Below are 6,005 nucleotides of genomic sequence, written 5' to 3'. Positions count from 1 at the left end.
ATATTGTTGTTTTTAATTGTATGGCTTTTTAAATATATTCTTGTATTTTATTCTTTTTATTTGGGTTTTATTTATTCTTCTGTATAGCACTTTTTTCCATTTTTGTACAGCTTCCATGTTTTTAAATCTATTCTGTATTTTATTCTTCTATTTTGGTTTTAATTATTCTTCTGTACAGCACTTTGGTCCACTGCAGTTGTTTTAAAGTGCTATACAAATAAAGTTGGATTGGATAATTAAGTTACTGAGGATTGAAAAGAAAGAAAAGTGGAAGAAAATGAAATCTGTCCTGGTGATCTAAGTTAAATCTCCTGGGATCATCCTCTGTTTGGGAATGTTCTACTGTATGTTTTTGCTCATTGTCCCCAGTGTTACCTGTCTGGTTACGCCCATTCTGGCTCCATTCTTTCTCAACTCGCGTCTTTATTGGCCAGCCTCTTTCAGTCCTTACACCTGACTGGCTGCAGGTCCTGTCTGTCACTCTTCTAGCCCCTCCCTCTGTATCTGTGACTTCCGCTTCTGTGTCAGTCACGGCTGTCTCAAATCCTCCTCATCTCTGTGGACCGGGCTCTAAACCTCCACCCTCCGCATCCCACCAGGTAAGACACCAGCCGCGGCTTTTTTAACGCTCTGTCTTTACGTGTGTGTTGCGTTTTTACAGCTGCTTCACCTTTTTTTTTGTTTAGCTGTCACACTGCTAGCTAGCATAGTTAGCCTCCTTTTTATTTAGCCCGCCCGCTAACGTGAAGCTAGCTGTCAAAGTGCGTCCTGTCAGAGTTGGAGCCGCCTTTTGTTTTCCTGACAACCGGCGGCACAGGTAATTATTACACTACCCTGCTCTTATTCACAATTGTTCTCGGTGGTAGTGAAGTTTAATGTGCTGGTATGGTGCTTGTTTTGTGCTCCAGTTACTGTTAGCATAGCCTTCGTATCGGTGTAACTAAGCAGTGAGTTGAACACACACTTCAGTACTGTGTAATTATTGCAACACCAGCCTGTTAGAGCAGCTGTGTGTGATAAAAGGAGCATTAGAATCTGTCCAAAGGGAGGACAAATGCACACAGACGTGCAGGTAGAAAATTGCAGGGCGTTGGTGAAACGTGTAAAGATACAAAAGGAACACAAAGTTATCTGGAGGTGAGTCGTGTCGGCCAAACAGAGGGAATGTCCCCCTGCCTGTTCGGCTTCTCTGCCTCCACATCTTACACACTGGAGAAAAAAACAAAACAAAAAACAACTACACAAGTCTTTGTCTCCAGAGGTCAATGACACCCAGATCTGCACAACAGCCCGTTTATCTGCCCTGCGTGACAGAACAATCTGCCTTGGCATCATAGATAGGACAGATAGTAGTGAACTGCTCCAGTGATTCTGTATTAACACATACAGATGCATAAGCTCCACTGAGGGATGGATTTAGTCTGGTTTTTTTTCATATAGATTTAGCCCATTTTAATTCAGTGGGTTTAATAAAAAAAAAAAAAAAAAAAAAAAAAAAGCTGCTTAAATGTTCCTGAACAGTTTAGTGTTGTTCAGTGTTTTTCAACCTTGGGGTCGGGACCCCACTTAGGGTCACCTGGAATTCAAATGGGGTTGACTGAAATTTCTAGTAATTGATAAAAAAGAAACAAAAAAACAAAACAAAACTTACAAATAAAAAATCTATGTTGAGTTGACAGAGATCCATACCAGATAAATTGAGTCTGAAACTGAAGCACTATGGTTCTGTTTATCTGTCAAACGTTCATTGTGGTCGGTTTCAGCTCTTTCATAATTCATAGTTTGAGTTCTTGTTTGTTCAGTATTAATTGTCAGCCTTGTAAATCACAGCTGGACTGCCTGTACATATCCTGACCAAGAAAAATCCAATTCTCCCTTTGTGCAGTAATCTACACCTGGCTTTTCTACCTCTGTGCACAATAATATACATTATATAGACTAAATGTCCTCTGAAATTTATGTTTATTTGCAACATAGTATAGCAAACTTTTACATGATCAAAAACTAATTAATTTTAACAAAAAAAAAAAAAAAAAGTTTTTGTTTTGAATGTCTGGGGTCGCCAGCAATTTGAGATGTTAAAATGAGGTCAGGAGACAAAAAAGGTTGGAAACCACTGGTGTAGTTTCTTTATCAGTCTCATTCAGAAATGATAGTCATGATACTATTTATTACTGAAAATTTGTTAAATACTTTATAAATAAATTAGGCCAAATAAATGCATGTAGGTGGATGTAACAGACTCATTACTGTGGTTTCCTTTAAACAGTAAAATAATACACACAGAATGAGACAAAGATTTACTGCACTGTAGCTCTAACATGTATTTATTTCTTTATTTTATTTAACCAGTTAAGTTAGTTGAGAACTGATTCTCATTTACAATAATGATTTGGACAAGAGGCTGCACACAAATAGAATAAATAACAGCACAGGTTTTATGTACAGCAAAATACAGAACAGATTATATATACAATAAACAAACAAACAGGATGGACAGCAGAACCGTAACCCTCAAAGATCTAAACATCCAAAACCATCTACTGATCTAAACTGTTTCATACCTGCTGATCCACTAATCCTATCAATACATGTAAATAATTAGTGTAAAATACAGTTCATCTTTTCATGGTCATCAGATATGACCCATTTGGACGTTCAGAGGCTCCGTAGTTACCATGGAAACACTGTCATCTTCTACAACATTGATTCACTAGTAAAACCCATGGAGTTGGATCAATGACAGTGGATGGACACGCTGGGTTTAAATATGTATTCAATAACAAATAAAATGAGCATATAACATTTACAAAACAATAAATATTAGGAAAATAAATAAGCAAAAAAAGAACTAAAATGAGGAATGAGATTAAAAAAAAAAAAAAGACTGGAAAATAGACTAAAATAAGCAACAGTATTGTTTTCATACTTGTTTCCTCCACTTCAGTTTGAACCATGAACTTCATCCTAAAGCTGTGACTCAGCCTCTAACATCTTATGTCCAGACTCCTGCAGATACTCAGTCCTACTACAACACTTTTTGACAGCGTTGCTCTAGTGATTCTGCATTAACACATAGAACTGCAAATTAACTCCATTTAAACAGTAAAATGTAACACACAGCACTAGAGCTGGGCTTTATCAGATCCTATTAAGTACGTTTCATGATACTATATTGCTGTTTTTATTGGAATACATCTGTATAGACTTTACCCAGAGTATGAAAAATCAGTGAATTTAACCTGATATTGAAGCAGGTAGACACATGACCACAATCCCACATCACCAATTATTTATCTGCATTGATGTCAGTATGAGTTTTTCACCAGAACCTGCAGCTCTAATGGATAGTTTTCGAACTGTAAATGTACATTTTGTTCCAGTCTTTGACAAAATGACTGTTGTGTCTTTTGTAAGTTGTGTATAAGGATGTGAAGGCAGACACGTTGTGCTTTACCTGAGACACTCAACCGCACTCAACCTCCGGAATAAAGCTGTTGTCATTTTGTCGCTGTCCTCCCTAAAGGTGCTTTAATTACCCCTTTAGTTGGTTGCTATGGCGACAGTCTCCATATGACAACGGAGGACGGTGCTGACGTACGGACAGGACAAGTTTCACATCTGTCCCCGTAGATGAAAGTGTTTACACTTCTGCTTCACTGACACAAATACCTGTTATGCAACGTATATGTTGAACGTGTGTGGTTGAATTTAAGGGAAGAGGAAGGGCGTTTGGCAGCGTGTCCTCAGAGATGGGTTTCTTCACAGGGTTTGCCAACCTCGGAGACAGAGATGTATCCACGGGTTAGTTAAGACTCAAACAATACACAGTCCTGTTCCTGCTGGTCATTCTAGTGTTGGGTTCTTTATTGTTCTACCGTTTGGGAACAAGGTCAAGTTTGGACCCAGGCAATGATCCAGGCAACGGGTGGTTTATGGGCTGGTGTGGTCTCAAACAGCCAATCAGGAGAGAGTTTTGTTCTGCTTTTACTGACTTTGGATGAACCTTCTGCACATGCACTTATCACTTTTATGATCAATATCAAGCCTCAACCTGTAATGACCCAAACAGCCACCACTGACCAAAAGCATCTAGTGATCTGAACTATTTAATACCTGCTGATCCACTAATCCTATCAGTATATGTCAATAATAGGTGTAAAATACAGTTCTTCATCTTTTAATGGTCATCAAATATGACCCATTTGGATGTTCAGAGGCTCTGTAGTTACCGTAGAAACACAGTCATCTTCTACAACATTGATTCACCAGTAAAACCCATGGAGTTGGATCAGTGACAGTGGATGGACACACTGGATTTATATATATATTAACAAAAAAACACAATACATTTACAAAACAATAAATAATGTTGAAAAAAAAAAAATAGCAAAAATGAATTAAAATTATGTAAAAAAAAAAAAAAAAAAAAAAAAAAAAAAGAGTAAAATAAGCAACAAACTGAACAAAGTTGAAGAAAAAAATAATAAACCCACAGAGTTTGATCAATAACAGTGGATGGAGACACTTGGTTTATATACATATATATTTATTAATAAATAAAATGAACAAAAACAAGTAAATTTTACAAAACAATAAATAATGCGAAAAAATGAGCAAAAATGAAGTAAAATTTAGTAAAAAATAAAATTATTGAAAGCAGTCAATGATCAATAAAGTGAACAAAAATGAATAATAAAACAAACATGAACAAAATAAGCCACAAACTGAACAAAACTGAAACATAATAAACCCATGGAGTTGGATCAATGACAGTGGATGGAAAAACTTGGTTTTACGCTCACTTATTGAAAGGTTTTGTTGAAAGTCACTGTTTCTTCAGTTTGCTCTGTTTCTGATATAATAACCCTCAATTTTAATCTGAGCTTTAATGAACATCTACATGATCAGTGAATTACATATAGAAAAATACATGATATAGGCTACACTGAAAAAATGAAAAATACAGAGGATAATATTATAATAAATGGTGACAAATCACTTAAAAGTTAAATAGAGAGAAAAACTCATTTGGGAACTAATATGAAAGTATCTCTGGGTCTTTAAGGGTTAATGATATAAAGTGTTCCAGATATCAGTCAGTCCATTTATGATCTGATCTAATGCTCCTTGTGGTTGTCTTTAAACACAGTCATTATATTAGTGACACCTCTGACATGTTGAAATATTGTACTTTCCCTTTTCCTCGTCCACTGGTCTGGATTATTTATGTTCTTCCATACATTCACCCTCTCATAGTGATGTGTAGCGTCATTAAAAACTGCTGTGCTTTCGTTAAAACACCGACTGCATCATGGCTCATTTGCTGAGTAGAGGAGTGGAATTGTTCAGCTGTGAAGTAAAAGTGAAAGTCAGGGCAGCATCAGCATCCTGTGCTCACTGAGAACATTCTGCTTTTCTACAACATGGTGTAGATTTGACTGTAGACGCTGAGGTTTCAGAGAGCGTCTTGTTCTGGGGGGTTTGTACCAGTAATATTAACTCAATTAATGATGAGATTTGGTGTTGATATGGCTTTTTATCGTCATTGTTTGGCTAAAAAACTATGCATTTTCAACCTATAGTATTACATCTTCTAGATTACATTACATCAGATTGAACTGTATTGATCTTTTGGGCTGAGCCCTCAGGAAATTGCAGTTCCAATAACAGCACAAATACTCAATACACACAAGAAATACAACAAGAAAATAACAAAACAATAATTAGAAAAGCACTCGGAGAGTACAGACCTCCGCCAAGGTAGATCATTCCCCCCCAATCACCACCAAAAGGTAATCATTTGTTCCTTGTGCCAGTATCAACATTTCCTGAAAATTTAATCAAAATCCGTCCATAAATTTTTGCGTTATCTTGCTAACAGACAAACAAATGAAAACATAACCTCTGCTGTTCCTCGGTGGAGGTAACTATAAAAAAAACAGTAATGAAAAACTGTAATTGCACATTGGAAAGGAGTAATAGAAACAAGGAGCAAAGCCTAA

At 36.5% G+C, this 6,005-nt stretch overlaps 1 protein-coding gene across 1 annotated transcript in view; it reads left to right on the top strand.

Annotated features, from left to right (window-relative positions):
- Positions 1-513: 513 nt before the first annotated feature.
- The window catches only part of osbpl2b (oxysterol binding protein-like 2b), a 55,512-nt gene continuing 50,020 nt past the window's right edge, over positions 514-6,005 (top strand). The window contains exon 1 of the mRNA XM_030138889.1: positions 514-599. The gene's annotated coding sequence lies outside the window, so the exon portion shown is untranslated. The remainder of the gene's footprint in view (positions 600-6,005) is intronic.

This window comes from Sphaeramia orbicularis, chromosome 7 (assembly GCF_902148855.1).
Source record: "Sphaeramia orbicularis chromosome 7, fSphaOr1.1, whole genome shotgun sequence".
In the NCBI taxonomy this organism is placed as follows: Eukaryota; Metazoa; Chordata; class Actinopteri; order Kurtiformes; family Apogonidae; genus Sphaeramia; species Sphaeramia orbicularis.
The sequence above is the reverse complement of the archived record's forward strand: the minus strand, read 5'-3'. Positions and strand labels throughout refer to the sequence as shown.